This window comes from Schistocerca gregaria, chromosome 11 (genome assembly GCF_023897955.1).
Source record: "Schistocerca gregaria isolate iqSchGreg1 chromosome 11, iqSchGreg1.2, whole genome shotgun sequence".
Taxonomy (NCBI): domain Eukaryota; kingdom Metazoa; phylum Arthropoda; class Insecta; order Orthoptera; family Acrididae; genus Schistocerca; species Schistocerca gregaria.
The window spans coordinates 108130039-108150277 of NC_064930.1; the positions used below are offsets into that span (position 1 = coordinate 108130039).

The 20239-nt window shown below is 46.1% G+C and overlaps 1 protein-coding gene across 3 annotated transcripts in view; it reads left to right on the plus strand.

Annotated features, from left to right (window-relative positions):
• Window positions 1-20239, plus strand: part of LOC126295356 (uncharacterized) — a 150899-nt gene that overhangs the window by 118681 nt on the left and 11979 nt on the right. Inside the window, exon 10 of one of the 3 annotated variants that reach the window (XR_007552465.1) lies at window positions 17694-17829. The exons of the other annotated variants lie outside the window; for them this stretch is intronic. The gene's annotated coding sequence lies outside the window, so the exon portion shown is untranslated. The remainder of the gene's footprint in view (window positions 1-17693; window positions 17830-20239) is intronic. 3 annotated transcript variants of the gene reach the window in all.

Below are 20239 nucleotides of genomic sequence, written 5' to 3' on the forward strand. Positions count from 1 at the left end.
ATGACCATGCGGTCCATTTGACCTGCGGTCGTCGCACAGTGGTGCAGGCAGCAGTCCACATATGCAGAGGTGTGTTGATGCATGTCAGAGTACGGTGCAGTGAATAAGTGTGCAGACGTTTTCAGACGTGCTAATGATGACTGTGTGTTGAATGTGGCGCAAAGAACACATACTGATGACTTTATGAGGGGTAGAATATTAGGGCGACTGGAGGCTGTCAAACAGAGCAGGTCGTAGCACAGGCCCTCCGTGTGCCACAAGGTGATCTCAAGATTATGGCAACGATTCCAGCAGACAGGAAACGTGTCCAGGCACTACAGTGCGGGATGTCCACAGTGTACGACACCACAAGAAAACTGATAACTCACCATCAGTGCCCGCAGACGGCCACGGAGTACTGCAGGTAGCCTCGCTCGGGACCTTACGGCAGCCACTGGAACAGTTGTCTCCAGACACACAGTCTACAGACGACTGAACAGACACGGTTTATTCGCCCGGAGACCTGCAACGTACATTCCAGTGACCCCTCATCACAGGAGAGCCCGTAAAGCCTGGAGTCGAGAACACAGTACATGGCATTGGAACAGTGGTCCCAGGTTATGTTCACTGACGAGTCCAGGTATAATCTTAACAGTGATTCTCACAGGGTTTTCATCTGGCGTGAACCAGCAACCACATACCAACCATTAATGTCCTTGAAAGGGACCTGTATCGCTGTCGTGGTTTGATGGTGTGGGGTGGAATTATGATTGGTGCACATACACCCCTGCATGTCTTTGACAGAGGAACTGTAACAGGTCAGGTGTATCGGGACATCATTTTGCACCAGTATGTCCGCCTTTTCAAGGGTGCACGTGGGTCCCACCTTCCTCCTGATGTATGATAATGTATGACCCCACAGAGCTGCCATTGTGGAGGAGTACCTTGAAACACTGGCCTGCCTGTTCTCCAGACCTAAACCCCATCAAGCACCACTGGGATGCTCTCGGTCAATGTATCGTTGCGTGTCTTCAAACACTTATGACACTTCAAGAGCTCCGACAGGCACCGGTGCAAGAATGGGAGGCTGTACTCCAGCAGCTGCTCGGCCATCTGATGCAGTGTGTGCCAACCCGTTGTGCAGTCTGTGTACGTGTGCATGGTGATCGTATCCTGTATCGATGTCGGGTACATGCACAGGAAACGGTGGCATTTTGTAGCATAAGTGTTTCGGGACAGTTTTCTCAACTTATCACCGATACCGTGGACTTACACATTCCCTATGTTCCTATGCTATTAGCGCCAGTTTTGTGTAGTGCCACAGCGTTATAAGGGAGACTATCGAAATTCGCACCAGGGAAGATCTTATCGATCGAGATTGCGGCTACAATCTCGGCAAGGTTCGGAACCCGGCATCAAATGTAATTAAGAAGACTCCGAGCAAGAAGTACGAACTGGTGACCAGGGTGGACGTAGGAAGCACGTCGACGCTACGACAGATTCCGACGCTTGTGTCTTCGCGACCGCCGGCACGAGGGCGCAGGCAGCAGAGAGAACGGCCTGCGGGGAGAGGGGATTTAAATTGGCCGCCTGCCCTCAGGAGCTCAGTCAGTCAGCGCACCTAACGATGGCGACACGTCTGATCGCCGAAATATTCTGCCCGTCAAACACTATGAACCGGCAGTAGATGTAGATGTAGATGTAGATATACCCGTGGACTGTTCGAGCACGAGTGTACTTGATTCTTCGTGTAAAAGTTGAGAAAACTTCATACAATCTCAGAGTTCTGAATTTCAGCATGAGAAATTGACAGTCCTCAATGACAGATCAGAATAAAACTACACTATAATATCCATTTGTCGGCAAACTCAGTGCAGTGATTGTTAATTCCCATCTGTTATTCCCGAGACAATCCGGTACTCTAAATGCAGACCAGTGATTTCCGGAGCGTACACATTGCACTCGAGTAGGTACTTCCTCTCACAGACTTACTGATTGGCTGCCTCGTTTTGCAGGCTGCACCATCCTTTAACAAGACCCACCATACGAAAACATATAATGAATTAACACAGTAGTTGTGTTCTCCAATATATCGAGGGGTGCTGAAAAATATTTCTCCAATACACCGAGGGGTGGTGGAAAAACTCTTAAATCTATTTTATAAAAAACAAATTTTACTAACAATGTTCATGTATATATATATTTACTACTCAATGTAGTCACCCTGGCAGTGAACACATTTTTCCCCTCGAGAGATAGTTTGACTTTGCTGACAGTCACATCATATCTGCTTTCAGTGCTTTTTCACTATCAAAGTGAAGTCCGTGAAGATGTTCTTTAAGTTCTGGAAACAGATGAAAATCAGATGGTGCCAAGTCTGGACTGTGTGGAGGATGATCAGTGACAGTGAATCGGAGGTGTCGGATTGTTGCAGATGTCACAGCACTCGCGTGTCATCTACACTATGGGATCAAAAGTGTCTGGACACCCTGCAAAAAAATATGTTTTTTCTTATTAGGTGTTTTGTGCTGCCACCTACTGCTAGGTACTCCATATCAGCAACCTCAGTAGTCATCAGACATCGTGAGAGAGCAGAATGGGGCGCCCCGCGAAACTCTCAGGCTTCAAATACGTTCAGGTGATCGGGTGTCACTTGTGTCATACTTATGTATGCAAGATTTCCACACTTCTAAACATCCACAAGTCCACTGTTTCCAATGAGATAGTGAAGTGGAAACTTGAGGGACATGTACAGCACAAAAGTTTACAGGCCGACCTAGTCTGTTGTCTGACAGTGACGACCTAGTCTGTTGTCTGACAGTGACTGCCAATGGTTGAAGAGGGTTGTAATGTGTAATAGGCAGAAATCTATCCAGACCATCACACAGGAATTCCAAACTGCATCAGGATCCACTGCAAGTACTATGACAGTCAGGTGGGAGGTGAGAAAACTTAGAGTGGCTGCTCGTAAGCAACACGCCATTCAGGTAAATGCTGAACGATGCCTCGCTTGGTGTAAGGAGTGTACACATTGGACCATTTAATAATGGAAAAATGTTGTGTGGATTGACGAATCACGGTACACCGTGTGGCAATCTGATGGCAGTGTGATAGTATGGCTAATGCCCGGTGAATGTCATCTGCCAATGGCTGTAGTGCTAACAGTAAAATTCGGAGGCCTTAATGTTACAGTGTGGTCGTGTTTCTCATGGATGGGGCTTGCGCACCTTGCTATTTTGTGTGGCACTATCAAAGCACAGGCCTACACTGATATTTTACGCACCTTTTTGTTCCCATTGTAGAAGAGCAATTTGGAGATGGTGATTGTGTCTTTCAGCATGATTGAGTACCTGTTCGTAATGCACGGCCTGTGGCAGAGTAGTTACACGACAATAACATCCCATTAATGGACTGGCCTGCACAGAGTCCTGACCTGAATCCTATAGAACACCTTTGGGAAGTTTCGAAATGCCGACTTCATGCCGGGCCTCACCGACCCACATCCCCCCTGCGCGTCCGGGGGTTAGAATAGGCCCGAGGTATTCCTGCCTGTCGTAAGAGGCGACTAAAAGGAGTCCCTCCCCCTCAAGGGGGTAGTTAGCGCCTGCGTCCAGAGACGGACGGTTCCACGACCTATATTTGCGTTCATTTTGGTTTTTCACTTCTTCTGGTTTCTTCCTTCCTTTGGTTGGTTCCTTTCTTTGTTCTTCTCCATCTCACTGTCTTACTTAATCTTTCCCTTGCCTTCTTCTCCATGCCTTCTTCTCCTTGCCTTCTCTGGTCTCCGCCTCGGCGTTTGAGACAGACTGTCCTTTCTTTCCCTCTCTCCTTTCTTTTTCCTCTTCTTCCTTCCTCCCTGTGCGTGCCTGAAGGCCGACCCACGCCTTTGCACGCGTAGCCGGTGATGGGGTAACGCGTAATTCCCCGCCCTGGGTAGACAAGTAAGGCACGCACGTACCCCCTGGTAAAGGCCAGGCCCAGGGAGGGGTGATTGCCTGAGCTGACACCTTCCGACCATGCCGATTGGTCCCTCCGTCCGTTTCTCGGGAGGTGTGACCTGAGGTGTGAACAATCACCTAAGGCGGGAGTGCCCTCTGACAGGGTCCCCACAAGGAAGGAGCGCGCCATCGGAGACGCTGGCAATCATGGGGGATTCCTCCGCAATGGATTTCTCTTCTTCTTCTCTCTCGACTTCTGCCCACAAATGGAAACTTGACCAGCCACCAGTGACAAAAGTACTACTGCCTGCCCCACAGTTCCTCATAGTTTCTCGATCTGAGGACGGAAAGGATTTTTCCTGTGTCAACCCTTTCGTTATCCAGAAGGGCGTAGATGCCATAGCTGGATCTGTCAAGTCTTGTACCAGGTTGCGTAATGGCACCTTGTTACTAGAAACTGAGAGCGCCTTTCAGGCACAAAAACTGCTTCGGGGCAACACTCCTGTACACGTTCCCTGTCCGGGTGGAGGCTCACCGCACTTTGAATTCGTCTCGTGGTGTGGTCTATACTAGATCACTCGACAGATTGACTGATGAGGAGATTCAGTCTTTCCTCGCTGAGCAGGGCGTGACGGCTGTCCATAGGGTCATGAAAAAGGTCAACAATGACCTTTTACCAACCCGGACACTTTTCTTGACCTTTGATAGTGTTCAGCTGCCGTCGCACATCAAGGCGGGCTACGAGGTTATTTCTGTTCGCCACTATGTCCCAACACCTACGCGCTGCTACCAGTGTCAGCGTTTTAATCACACTCGCCATTCTTGTTCCAATGCGGCTACATGTGTGACTTGTGGCAGGGGTGCCCATATAGGGTGACTGTCCACCTCTGTCTCCTCGTTTAGTGAACTGTCGAGGTGACAATGCAGCGTCCTCCCGCGACTGTCCCGTCTACAAGGATGAACGCTGTATCCAAGAAATTCGGGTCAAAGAGAAAGTCTCCACCTCGGCTGCTCGCAAGCTATTCGCTAGTAGGAAGCCCACATTGCTCCCAGTGGGGAAGTACAGTACTGTCCTCTCCTCTCCTCTCCTCGGACTACCAGGGAGGTGGCGACGCAGACATGCGATCTGACCTTCAGCACTACGGTCGTCCGTTCGGCCAGTGCTAAGATCGCCCGGTCGACGTCTCCTCCTCTTCCTCCCGTCGCCCCTCCGACACAAGCACTTTTATCAGCTTCTGCCAGGACGAAGACCCAGAAGTCAGAAGCACGGGTCTTCAAGAAAGAACCGTCTCGTGCAGACCTCCTACGTACCTCGAACCCTCAGCCATCGACCAATCCTTCCACAAAACGACCTTCCAAGAAGGCTCATAGGAAGCACAGTTCTCCTTCCCCGCCACGGTGCATTTCTCCTCCTGCGCCCCCCAGCAGTTGCCGTCCCAGGCCGTCATCCGTTTCGCCTTGCCGCACTGCTGGTAGCCGAACATCTGGCCGTTCACCTGCAGAGGAAGCTCCCCCTTCTGGCCATCTTCACAAGATGGCCGATGAACCTATAGAACAAATGGACGATGACTGTCCGCCTCCTGCTAGCGGCAGCAGTGCTCGCTCGAAGCCGGGCCCTCAGTGGCCTTCTAGATGACCCCTTCTTGCATCATCTTCTTCTCACGATGGCACTTATTCACTGGAATATTCGCAGCATTCGTTCCAATCGAGAGGACTTGAAATTGCTGCTCCGCTCGCACCATCCGCTCGTCGTAGCCCTCCAGGAAACGAAGCTACGCCCATGCGATCAAATTGCCTTGGCACACTACACCTCTGAGCATTTTGACTTACCCCCTGTGGCAGGTATTCTGGCTCATGGAGGGGTTATGTTGCTGGTCCGGGATGATACCTACTGTGATCCCATCACATTGCACACCGGCCTGCAGGCAGTTGCTGTCCGCATTACTCTCCCCAATTTTACATTTTCCATCTGTACCGTTTACACTCCATCGTCGTCTGCCGTTACCAGGGCAGACATGCTGCAAATTATTGCTCAGCTCCCTGCACCATTTTTGTTAACTGGAGGCTTCAATGCTCACCATCCTCTTTGGGGCTCTCCAGCATCCTGTCCGAGGGGCTCCCTGTTAGCAGACGTTTTCAACCAGCTCAATCTTATCTGCCTCAATACTGGCGCCCCTACTTCCTTTCAGACACCTCTAACACCTATTCCCATTTGGACCTCTGTCTGTACTACCCAACTTGCTCGCCGGTTTGAGTGGTGTGCGCTTTCTGATACATATTCGAGCGACCACTTCCCGTGTGTTATCCATCTCCTGCATCATACCCCCTCTCCGTGCTCAACTAGTTGGAACATCTCCAAAGCAGACTGGGGGCTCTTCTCTTCCAGGACGACCTTTCAGGATCAAACCTTCACAAGCTGGGATAGTGAGGCCGCACACATCACGGAAGTCATTCTCGCTGCTGCTGAATATTCCATCCCTCACACTACTTCTTCTCCACGCCGCGTACCGGTCCCCTGGTGGACCGCAGCATGTAGAGACTCCTTACGTGCTCGTCGACGTGCTTTACGCACCTTTAAACGCCACCCTATGGTGGCGAATTGTATCAATTATAGACGATTACGTGCGCAGTGTCGTTGTATTTTTAAAGAAAGCAAGAAAGCCAGCTGGGCTGCTTTCACAAGCACCTTCAACAGTTTTACTCCTTCTTCTGTTGTCTGGGGTAGCCTGCGCCGGCTATCTGGCACTAAGGTCCACTCAACAGTTTCTTGCTTGACGGTCGCGAATGACGTTCTTGTGGCCCCTGAGGATTTCTCCAATGCCTTCCGCTGCTTTTTCGCAGAGGTTTCGGGCTCCACTCATTACCCCCCCCCCCCCCCACCCCCCCAACCCCCCCGCCTTCCTCTCCCGAAAACTGGCAGAGGAGGCTCGGCCACCTAATTTCCACTTATTACGACTATACAACACAAGTGCAGAGGGCGACATATATGCGGATTTACCAAAGTCTTTATTAGCAAGTTCAGCCATATGATAAGTACGATAGGCAATTATATCTCTGTCCACAAAACTTTCTATTCCTGGTACAGATGGTGTACCAGACCCACCTCATACAATAGCTACTGTAAGCCAACCATTACCATGACCGAAAGTGTCGTTAATATCAACGCTAAAATTAACTCTACATCCAACAAATACACAAGGTCCATCCACAAGAGCAGTAGCGGCAACAGATTTAATTGGTATGCGGTTCTTCTTATCACCAGATGTTGTAGCGAACTCGATGTTCTCGATCGTTTTATACACTGTTTTTATACACGTTTTCAAAATTTTGATTATCATAATTTTCATCCGGACCCTTATGCCGTACGCGTGCTAAAGTAGATCTTGAAGCACGCGTACACGTACGACAGCAGGGGCAAAGCGGCAACCCGCCTTACGCGTAAGGCGGTTGAGTTCCGTATGGGACTTAGACTCTGAAATCTTCAAATAAAAATAATGAAGTAAGCGATGGGCGTATCAAAAAGATATATACATATTGTTAATCAGCGTGAAAAATAGTATAAGATAGCATTTTCAAAATTTTGATTATCATAATTTTCATCCGGACCCTTATGCCGTACGCGTGCTAAAGTAGATCTAGAAGCACGCGTACACGTACGGCAGCAGGGGCAAAGTGGCACGCGTCCCATACGGAACTCAATGTATAAGAACTTTAACTTTCTTCACTCCCCCGAAAACTGGCAGAGGAGGCTCGGCCACCTAATTTCCACTCCTCGAATTGTGAAAACTACAATGCCCCATTCATCATGCGGGAACTCGAAAATGCACTTGCCCGGTCACGGTCCTCCGCTCCGGGGCCTGATTCTATTCATATTCAGATGCTGAAGAACCTTTCTCCTGCTAGTAAAGGTTTCCTTCTTCGTACTTACAATCGCATCTGGATTGAGGGACATGTTCCCGCATGCTGGCGCGAGTCTATTGTTGTACCGATTCCTAAGCCGGGGAAGGACAAGCACTTGTCTTCCAGTTATCGACCCATCTCGCTTACCAGCTGTCTCTGTAAGGTGATGGAGCGAATGGTTAACTCTTGTTTGGTTTGGCTGCTCGAATCTCGACGCCTACTTACCAATGTACAATGTGGATTTCGTAGACGCCGCTCTGCTGTTGACCATCTGGTTACCTTGTCGACCTTCATTATGAATAACTTCTTGCAGAAGCGCCCGACCGTGGCTGTGTTCTTTGATTTGGAGAAGGCTTACGACACCTGTTGGAGGGTGGGCATTCTCCACACCATGCATACATGGGGCTTTCGCAGTCGCCTCCCTCTTTTTATTCGTTCCTTTTTAATGGATCGACAGTTCAGGGTACGTGTGGGTTCTGTCCTGTCAGACAGACACCTTTCGCCAGGAAAATGGAATGCCACAGGGCTCCGTTTTGAGTGTCGCTCTCTTCGCCATAGCGATCAATCCAATAATGGATTGCCTCCCAGTTGATGTATCAGGCTCCCTTTTCGTGGACGATTTTGCCATCTATTGCAGCGCGCAGCGTACATGTTTCCTGGAGCGCTGTCTTCAGCGTTCTCTTGACCGTCTTTACTCCTGGAGTGTCGCCAATGGCTTCCGTTTTTCTGCCGAGAAAACGGTCTGTATTAACTTCTGGCGCTACAAACAGTTTCTCCCACCGTCCTTACGACTCGGCCCCATTGCTCTCCCATTCGTGGAGACAACAAAATTTTTAGGTCTTCCATTTGACAGGAAACTTAGCTGGTCTCCACATGTGTCATATTTGGCTGCCCGTTGTACCCGTTCTCTAAATGTCCTCAGTGTTCTCAGTGGCACGTCGTGGGGAGCGGTTCGCCTATATCGGTCGATCGTCTGCTCCAAGCTCGATTATGGGTGCTTTGTATACTCCTCTGCACGGCCGTCCATCTTACGCTGCCTCAACTCCATACAACATCGGGGTTTACGGCTTGCGATCGGAGTGTTTTATACTAGTCCCGTCGAGAGACTTCATGCTGAAGCCGGTGACTTGCCACTCACCTACCGGAGCGATATACTGCTTTGTCGTTAGGCCTGTCGGCTTCTGTCAATGCCCGACCACCCATAGTATCGTTCCTTTTTTGACGACTCTCTCGACCGTCAATACGGGTTGTATGTCTCTGCCCTGCTACCCCCTGGAGTTTGCTTTCGTCGCCTCCTTCAACACCTTGATTTTTCACTCCCTGCAACCTTTAGAGTGGGCGAGAGCCACACGCCACCTTGGCTCCAGGCTCAGGTTCGCGTTCACCTTGACCTCCGCTCGCTCCCAAAGGAGGTTACCCCCGGTTCAGTATACCACTCCCGTTTTGTCGAACTTCGTTCGAAGTTCATTAATATGACCTTCATTTATACAGATGGCTCAAAGACCAATGACGGGGTCGGGTGTTCTTTTATTGTCGGGGTACAAAGTTTCAAATACCGGCTACATGGCCATTGTTCGGTCTTCACAGCTGAGCTCTTTGCCCTCTACCAGGCTGTTCTTTACGTCTGCCACCACTGACATTCTGCTTATGTCATCTGCTCCGATTCTCTGAGCGCCATCCAGAGCCTCAGTGATCCGTATTCGGTTCACCCTTTCGTGCACTGGATCCAACGCTCTCTTCAGCAGCTGGTGGACGACGGGTCTCCAGTTAGCTTTATGTGGGTTCCTGGCCATGTCTGTATCCCTGGGAACGAAGCTGCAGATGCCGCGGCCAAGGCTGCGGTCCTCCAGCCTCCGACGGCTTCTTGTTGTGTCCCTTCATCAGATTGTAGCATGGTCATTTGTCGGCGCATTTTATCGCTGTGGCATGCCGATTGGGCTGCACTTAGGGACAACAAGCTTCGGGCCTTGAAGCCTCTTCCCCTAGCTTGGACGTCGTCCTCACATCCTTCTCGGCGGGAGGAGGTCGTTTTGGCCCGGCTACGAATTGGACACTGCCAGTTCAGCCATCGCCATCTGCTGACGGCAGCGCCGGCGCCGTTCTGTCCATGTGGGCAATTGCTGACGGTCCGCCACATTTTAACGTCCTGTCCAGATTTTACTACGCTGCGTCTTGATCTTGGCCTGCCATGTACTCTGGATGCCATTTTAGCAGTTGACCCAGGAGCTGCTGCTCGCGTCCTTCGTTTTATCAACTTGACACACCTGTCTAAGGACGTTTGATTATGCTGTAGTTTTTTTAATCCTGTGTTTGTTAATACGTCTTTTATAGTGTTGTCCCTTTTAGTTGCTGTTTTAACCTTGTGCCTCGCGGTACATTCCTAAATGAGTCAGGGCGCTAATGACCATTGTACTTGTGCGCCCTAAAATCACAACAAAAAAAAAAGGACCGACATCGATACCTCTCCTCAGTGCAGCACTCTGTGAAGAATGGTCTGCCATTCCCCAAGAAACCTTCCAGCACCTGACTGAACGTATGCATGCGAGTGTGAAAGGTGTCATCAAGGCTGAGGGTGGGCCAACACCATACTGAATTCCAGCATTACCAATGGAGGACACCACCAACTTGTAAGTCACTTTCAGCCAGGTGTCGGATACTTTTGATCACATAGTGTATGATTTTTGTGCTGTAGGAGAGGGTGCTTGTGTGAGAACAAACTCTTCTGCAGTTAGAAACTTGATTACAGCACACAGTTCCTCATGCACCAACATAGTTACATTTCACACCATCATGTTACTGGCTACAATCCAGAGTCCCCTCGGAGTAGAAGGTTTCAACATGCATCCGCAAAGTGCGAAAGTCGAACTGAGTAATATGCTTGACATGTAATACCTTAACTGATATTGAGAACATAATAAAATTTTGGCACCATTACTTTTCAAAGCATGCCCTCATAGTTCTTTACAAGTAGCTCTCTTCCACCTTCGCACCAACTCATAATGTTGGTTGGAGTGTGTATCCACAGTGTAATTTTTCATACTTAGTAAAACTCATCAATTGCCTCATGTATGAATGATGATCACTGATACGTATGTATAAAGGGTGGCCCATTGATCGTGATCGGGCCAAATATCTCACAAAATAAGTGTCAAACGAAAAAACTATAAAGGACGAAACTTGACTAACCTGAAGGGGGTAGCCAGATGGCACTATGGTTGGCCCGCTAGATGGCATTACCATTGGTCAAACGGATATCAACTGCGTTTTTTAAATAGGAACATATTTGTGTAGTACGTAAAGAAATATGAATGTTTTAGTTGGACCACTTTTTTTTGCTTTGTGATAGATGGTGCTGTAATAGTCACAAACCTGTTGTTGTTGTTGTTGTTGTTGTTGTCTTCAGTCCTGAGACTGGTTTGATGCAACTCTCCATGTTACTCTATCCTGTGCAAGCTTCTTCATCTCCCAGTACTTACCGCAACCTACATCCTACTGAATCTGCTTACTGTATTCATCTCTTGGTCTCCCTCTATGATTTTTACCCTCCACGCTACCCTCCAGTACTAAATTGGTGATCCCTTGATGCCTCAGAACATGTCCTACCAACCGATCCCTTCTTCTAGTCAAGTTGTGCCACAAACTCCTCTTCTCTCCAATTCTATTCAATACCTCCTCATTAGTTATGTGATCTAACCATCTAATCTTCAACTTTCTTCTGTAGCACCACATTTCGAAAGCTTTTATTCTCTTCTTGTCTAAACTATTTATCATCCACATTTCACTTCTGTACATGGCTACACTCCATACAAATACTTTCAGAAACGACTTCCTGACACTTAAATCTATACTTGATATTAACAAATTTCTCTCCTTCAGAAACGCTTTCCTTGCCATTGCCAGTCTACATTTTATATCCCCTCTGCTTCGACCATCGTCAGTTATTTTGCTCCCCAAATAGCAAAACTCCTTTACTACTTTAAGCGTCTCATTTCCTAATCTAATTCCATTATCCTCATTCTGCTTTTGTTGACGTTCATCTTATATCCTCCTTTCAGGACACTGTCCATTCCGTTCAACTGCCCTTCCAGGTTCTTTTCTCTGTCTGACAGAATTACAATGTCATCAGCGAACTTCAAAGTTTTTATTTCTTCTCCGTGGATTTTAATACCTACTCCAAACTTTTCTTTTGTTTCTTTTACTGCTCGCTCAGTATACAGATTGAATAGCACCATTTAGTCACAAACATACAACACAATTTTAGACAAACAGTTGGTAACAGGTAGGTTTTTTTAAATTAAAATGCATAATGTAGGTACTTTTGAACATTTTATTTCGGTTTTCCAATGTGATACATGTATCTTTGTGAACTTATCATTTCTGTGAACTTACATTTCTGAGAATGCATGCTGTTGCAGCATGATTACCTGTAAATACCACATGAATGCAATAAATGCTCAAAATGATGTCCGTCAACCTCAATACATATGGCAATACGTGTAACGACATTCCTCTCAACAGCGAGTAGTTTGCCTTCCGTAATGTTCGCACACGCATTGACAATGCGCTGATGCATGTTGTCAGGTGTTGTCAGTGGATCACGAAAGCAAATATCCTTCGACTTTCCCCACAGGAAGAAATCCGGGGACGTCAGATCCGGTGAATGTGCGAGCCACGGTATGGTGCTTCAACAACCAATCCACCTGCCATGAAATATGCTATTCAATACCGCTTCAACCGCACGCGAGCTATGTGCCAACATTCCATCATGTTGGAAGTACATCACCATTCTGACATACAGTGAAATATCTTGTAGTAACATCGGTAGAACGTTACGTAGGAAATCAGCATACACTGCACCGTTTAGATTGCCATCGATAAAATGGGGGCCAATTATCATTCCTCCCATAAAGCCGCACCATACATTAACCTGCCAAGGTCGCTGATGTTCCACTTGTCGCAGCCATCATGGATTTTCCGTTGCCCAGTAGTGCATATTATGCTGGTTTACGTTACCGCTGCCGCATTGTGCAAAAAATCTGTCATCGTTCCATAATTTCTCCTGTGCCCAGTGGCAGAACTGCACACGACGTTCAGAGTCATTGCCATGGAATTCCTGGTGCATAGAAATATGGTATGGGTGCAATCGATGTTGATGTAGCATTCTCAACTCCAACGTTTTTGAGATTCCCGATTCTTGCATAATGTGTCTGCTACTGATGTGCAGATTAGCCGCGACAGCAGCTAAAACACCTACTTGGGCACCATCATTTGTTGCAGGTCGTGGTTGACATTTCACATGTGGCTGAACACTTCCTGTTTCCTTAAATAACATAACTATCTGGCAAACGGTCCGGGCACTTGGATGATGTCATCCAGGATACCGAGCAGCATACATAGCACACACCTGTTGGGCATTTTGATCACAATAGCCATACATCATCACGTTATCGACATTTTCCGCAATTAGTAAACGTTCCATTTTAACATGAAGCAAATACTGTCCGCACTGGTGGAATGTTATGGGATACTACGTACTTACACGTTTGTGACTATTACAGTGCCATCTACCACAAAGCGAAAAAAAGTGGTCCAACTAAAACATTCATACTTCTGTACGTACTACACGAATATATAATAAAAAATGGGGCTTCCTATTTTAAATAACGCAGTTGATATCCGTTTGACCTATGGCAGTGCTATTTAGCAGGTCAACCATAGCGCCATCTGGTTTCCCCCTTCAAGATAGACGAGTTTTGTTCTTTGTAGTTTTTTTCATTTGATACTTACTTCATGAGGTATTTGGCCCGGTACTATCTATGGACCACCCTGTATAGTGTGTGTGTGTTTGGGGGGTGGGGGGGGTGGGGGTGGGGGCAGTTGGTAGTGGTGTTTTTTGTATGAAAAAGAAAATAAAAAAATAAGTTTGTGTTCAGTTTGACAGTTCTGCTGTCACATGTTTTTGTAACAAAAAGATCAGCTTGACAGTCTAATGATCATTCGGGTGGCCACAGGCTATGTATTTTTGTAATATATAGTGGAGAAGTGTAGTTACCACAAATCTCTAAAGTTTCTTGACCAAGTTACTTCAAATTTTTACACGATATTCTATTGACTATCCAGACGGAAATGCGCATAGAAAGTTTGAAGAAATTGTGAGGCGAGGGGGGGACGTAGGTTATGCAAAGAGGGAGTGGGGAGGAGGAGATGAATGGAGGGAGAGGGGGATGAGAAGATGCGAAAAAGGAGGAGGGGCAAGGTGTTTAGGAAGTATACGCAATTCACATACGTATTTTGCAATTGTGAAGGATTGCCGTGTTTGCTGGTGTGTTATAGATTTGGTGTAACTTGCTCCAAGCAATTACAGAGTTTTGTTGGGAGTAGAGAGGCACCCTGAGACAGTTCTGCACTATCCTCACGACTTGGGTCATTAAAGCTTTTGTGATTGGAAACCTATTTTCTGCACGCATTTGATGACAGCGTACTGCTAAGTACAGATGCCTAATTAGTGGAGGTAACAATAATCGTACATTCTCAATGCAGTCAAGTAAAGCGAGCTGTGTCTCTGACACTGAGTGGGACAGTGGTGCTTGTGTAGACTGGCGAGTTGTTAGCATGCCTCGAACAATTTTGAACTCAGATTGGGAGTGTGTTGGCCCTTTTGTGCAAGGAGGGTATTTGTCTCCGAAAGTTGCCAATGTGTTGTCATACACCACTGTGATGGACGTTTGAGCACCATTGTGACTTGCGAAACATTGGAGATATGCCCTGTAGCGGTTCCACGTGGCCGTCACCAGCTGACAACTACCTACAAACTGTGGCTCCTAGGTTCTTAGAGAGAGACGTGACAGAACTACGATTTGTGGTTTTGGAGGAAACTGGGAGGGGCGTGTATGCCACCGTGTCCGCATGACCAGTTTGGTCCCCAGCTGACCACCAGTTTCGTCCAAATTGCTGGTTATATACAGGGTTTGGCCAGGAGTAGGAGCTCCAGATAGTCAAGCATTTAGAAAGAATAGCATTTTTGGCCTGGATCGGGTGAGACGATTGTCATTTATGTAAGTGTAGTTTCCAGGCAACTATACCTACCAATTCGTGGGATACATCTACATCTACATCTACATGACTACTCTGCAATTCACATTTAAGTGCTTGGCAGAGGGTTCATCGAACCACAATCATACTATCTCTCTACTATTCCACTCCCGAACAGCGAGCAGGAAAAACGAACACCTAAACCTTTCTGTTCGAGCTCTGATTTCTCTTATTTTATTTTGATGATCATTCCTACCTATGTAGGTTGGGCTCAACAAAATATTTTCGTTTTCGGAAGAGAAAGTTGGTGACTGAAATTTCGTAAAAAGGTCTCGCCGCGATGAAAAACGTCTATGCTGTAATGACTTCCATCCCAACTCGTGTATCATATCTGCCACACTCTCTCCCCTATAACGTGATAATACAAAACAAGCTGCCCTTTTTTGCACCCTTTCGATGTCCTCCGTCAATCCCACCTGGTAAGGATCCCACACCGCGCAGCAATATTCTAACAGAGGATGAACAAGTGTAGTGTAAGCTGTCTCTTTAGTGGACTTGTTGCATCTTCTAAGTGTCCTGCCAATGAAACGCAACCTTTGGCTTGCCTTCCCGACAATATTATCTATGTGGTCCTTCCAACTGAAGTTGTTCGTAATTTTAACACCCAGGTACTTAGTTGAATTGACAGCCTTGAGAATTGTACTATTTATTGAGTAATCGAATTCCAACGGATTTCTTTTGGAACTCGTGTGGATCATCTCACACTTTTCGTTATTTAGTGTCAACTGCCACCTGACACACCATACAGCAATCTTTTCTAAATCGCTTTGCAACTGATACTGGTCTTCGGATGACCTTACTAGACGGTAAATTACAGCATCATCTGCGAACAATCTAAGAGAACTGCTCAGATTGTCACCCAGGTCATTTATATAGATCAGGAACAGTAGAGGTCCCAGGACGCTTCCCTGGGGAACACCTGATATCACTTCAGTTTTACTCGATGATTTGCCGTCTATTACTACGAACTGCGACCTTCCTGACAGGAAATCACGAATCCAGTCGCACAACTGAGACGATACCCCATAACTCCGCAGCTTGATTAGAAGTCGCTTGTGAGGACTGGTGTCAGAAGCTTTCCGGAAATCTAGAAATATGGAATCAACTTGAGATCCCCTGTCGATAGCGGCCATTACTTCGTGCGAATAAAGAGTTAGCTGCGTTGCACAAGAGCGGTGTTTTCTGAAGCCATGCTGATTACGTGTCAATATATCGTTCCCTTCGAGGTGATTCATAATGTTTGAATACAGTATATGCTCCAAAACCCTACTGCAACCCGACGTCAATGATATAGGTCTGTAGTTAAATGGATTACTCCTACTACCCTTCTTGAACACTGGTGCGCAATTTTCCAATCTGTAGGTACAGATCTATCGGTGAGCGAGCGGTTGTATATGAGTGCTAAGTAGGGAGCTATAGTATCAGCGTAATCTGAAAGGAACCTAACAGGAGAAACCATGGAGGTAGTGACCACATTCAGTTATCTCAGTTCCCAGATCTCTGCTGATGGCGACTGCAGCCGGAGACGCCTGTTGCTCGGTAGACAGGCGATGTCAAACCTCGACAAGGGTATAAGGTCCAGAGTATAACACTATCAACAGAGATCCGTATTGTGAAGGCTACGGTCTTTCCAGTTGTGACATATGGATGTGAGACCTGGACCATTAGAAAGGCTGAACGGGAAAGAATTGACTCCTTCGAATTGTGGTGTTGGAGGAAACTTCTTAGAGTTCCGTGGACTGCAAAGAGAACCAACAGATCAATATTGGAGCAAATAAAACCACATTTCCCCCTGGAAGGTCTAATGTTAAAATAAAAGCTGACCTACTTTGGACAAACAATGCGAAGGCATGCCTCGCTAGAAAAAACCATGCTGGGGAAGATGGAAGGGACTAGAAGAAGACGTCAGAGGATGAGATGGGTCGATGGCATCACAGAAGCAATGTGTTCCCATTTGGGAGGTCTACGGGGGAAAGTGCAAGACAGGAAAAAGTGGTGTGATTTGGTTCATGGGGTCACGAAGAGTCGAAGCCGACTAAACAAATGGAGAGAGAGAGTTTCCAGGTGGCTGTCGATGTGGCAGTAAGAGTACCGAACGGTAATTTGAGGGTCGTGCTGCCAAGTCCCTTTGTGGAAAATTTATTTTTAGTTTTTTTTTATGAAGATAAATCAAAATAATACTCCGTTTATTGTATTTATTAATGTCTTTGAAAGTGTCATTAAAAGGAAAGACAAAGGTAAATTTGGGGTTGTGAGTGAATTTCCAAGAAAGGTCCATTTTGACAGCAACCGTGAGAGCTCTGCAAATAACTTTCGAAGAGTAGTTGTAGTTGTAGTTCAAGTTGTGGCCCTACCCTTTCGTGAATGTGTATGGCGACTCGACTGTAACGCAATGAGTAGGGAACACTGCATGGCAGATCTGTCAGTTTGATCTGGTCTGAGCTACGTTCTTCTTCCAGTTTTTGTTTCATTCTCTCGGTCTGCCTACTCCGTACCACGACCGCGTGCAGATTTATTCTTCTCGACTTTGTCTCCGAGCAGGGCGATGCTGTAAAGACATCTCATTATGCCAGCTTCCGAATGATGAACACATCTTCATTGATAATGTGCTGTATTGTTTTGACTATTTACATCAGTTTTGAAGTCGGATCCAATTATCAGTAACCTGTAACTTCAAATATGTAATTCAATATGTCTGAACACAGCAAGCTCAACTTAAAATATAAGATTTACAGTCTTCATTCGTCACGTGTGTTTACATTGTAGTACGTCTGTTTTCTCTAGGCTGTTCACAACACCTTCGAGCGGCGTCACTGGGGCATAAATATCGCTGTCCGGCAAGTGCTACTGTGATCGCCGCGCTGCACCTTGCCCCTGCTGTGTTACGCCACTGCATAGGCACCGGGCATCACAGATTGCGGTACGCACAGTTAATTTTTCTAAAAATGTAATATCTTTATAAAAAGCACAACCACCTTCTGCCAGCATGTGCATCTTCAGTGGAACGTAGGTCATTCTCACGAATAACCCACATTACTGTACAAAGTGCACAGGACTTAGTTTCATTTTGATATTTGAACGGTCCTCGGCACGTGCATGTTAACGATAGGTTCCCTCGATGTCTCAGAACTTGTCCTACCAACCAACCCCTTCTTCTAGTCAATTTGTGCCACAAACTCCTCTTCTCCCCAATCCTATTCAATACCTCCTCTTTAGTTACGTGATCTACCCATCTAATCTTCAGCATTCTTCTGTAGCACCACATTTCGAAAGCTTCTATTCTCTTCTTGTCCAAACTAGTTATCGTCCATGTTTCACTTCCATACATGGCTACACTCCAAACAAATACTTTCAGAAACGACTTCCTGACACTTAAATCTATACTCGATGTTAACAAATTTCTCTTCTTCAGAAACGCTTTCCTTGCCATTGCCAGTCTACATTTTATATCCTCTCTACTTTGACCATCATCAGTTATTTTGCTCCCCAAATAGCAAAACTCCTTCACTACTTTAAGTGTCTCATTTCCTAATCTAATTCCCTCAGCATCACCTGATTTAATTTGACTACATTCCATTATCTTCATTTTCCTTTTCTTGACATTCATCTTATATCCTCCTTTCAAGACACTATCCATTCCGTTCAACTGCTCTTCCAAGTCCTTTGCTGTCTCTGACAGAATTACAATGTCATCAGTGGACCTCAAAGTTTTTATTTCTTCTCTGCGGATTTTAATACCTACTCCGAATTTTTCTTTTGTTTCCTTAACTGCTTGCTCAATATACAGATTGAATATGCACCCTGTCTCCCTCCCTTCCCAACTGCTGCTTCCCTTTCATGCCCCTCAACTCTTATAATTGCCATCACGTTTCTGTACAAATTGTAAATAGCCATTCGCTCCCTGCATTTTACCCCTGCCACCTTCAGAAGGTGAAAGAGAGTATTCCAGTCAGTATTGTCAAAATCGTTCTCTAAGTCTACAAATTCTAGAACGTAGGTTTGCCTTTCCTTAATCTTTCTTCTAAGATAAGTCATAGGGTCAGTATTGCCTCACGTGTTCCAACATTTCTACGGAATCCAAACTGATCTTCCCCGAGGTTGGCTTCTACCAGTTTTACCACTCGTCTGTAAAGAATTCGCGTTAGTATTTTGCAGCCGTGGCTTATTAAACTGATAGTTCGCTAATTTTCACATCTGTCAGCACCTTGCTTTCTTTGGGATTGGAATTATTATCATCTTCTTGAAGTCTGAGGATATTTCGCCTGTCTCATACATCTTGCTCACCAGATGGTAGAGTTTTGTCAGGACTGGCTCTCCCAAGGCCGTCAGTAGTTCTAATGGAATGTTGTCTACTCCCGGGGCCTTGTTTCGACTCAGGTCTTTCAGTGCTCTGTCAAATTCTTCATGCAGTATTGTATCTCCCATTTCATCTTCATCTACATCCTCTTCCATTTCCGTAATATTGTCCTCAAGTACATCGCCCTTGTATAGACCCTCTGTATACTCCTTCCACCTTTCTGCTTTCCCCTCTTTGCATAGAACTGGGTTTCCATCAAAGCTCTTGATATTCATACAAGTGGCTCTCTTTTCTCCAAAGGTCTCTTTAATTTTCCTGTAGGCAGTATCTATCTTACCCCCTAGTGAGATAAGCCTCTACATCCTTACAGAAGAGGGCTCCAGGGGTGGGCCTGGCTTTTTGAAGCCAGCTATATAGCACTGTAGGATGGGCTTGCAGGCGTCATACCCTGCAGGTGTTCATCAGAATAGGCCCTCGTTTCCATTTAATTGACAGAAATTTTTTCGAAATTTCCGGTGATACTGTAGAGCCTTAAATATAATAGCACTACTCAGAGCAGTGGTGTTACGTAGAGAGTAAGGTATGTTTCTGAGCTACAGAAGGTTGTGGGTTTGAATTGGGCACTACGGAATTTTATTTTTAAATCTTTATCAAAGTGACTGATCATTATCTTTATTGAATTAATTGATGTTAGTGTCTTTCTTGGAAATGAGACACTTAAAGTAGTAAAGGAGTTTTGCTATTTGGGTAGCAAAATAACTGATGATGGTCGAAGCAGAGAGGATATAAAATTAGACTGGCAATGGCAAGGAAAGCGTTTCTGAAGAAGAGAAATTTGTTAACATCGAGTATAGATTTAAGTGTCAGGAAGTCATTTCTGAAAGTATTTGTATGGAGTGTAGCCATGTACAGAAGTGAAACATGGATGATAAATAGTTTGGTCAAGATGAGAATAGGAGCTTTTGAAATGTGGTGCTACAGAAGAATGCTGAAGATTAGATAGGTAGATCACATAACTAATGAGAAGGTATTG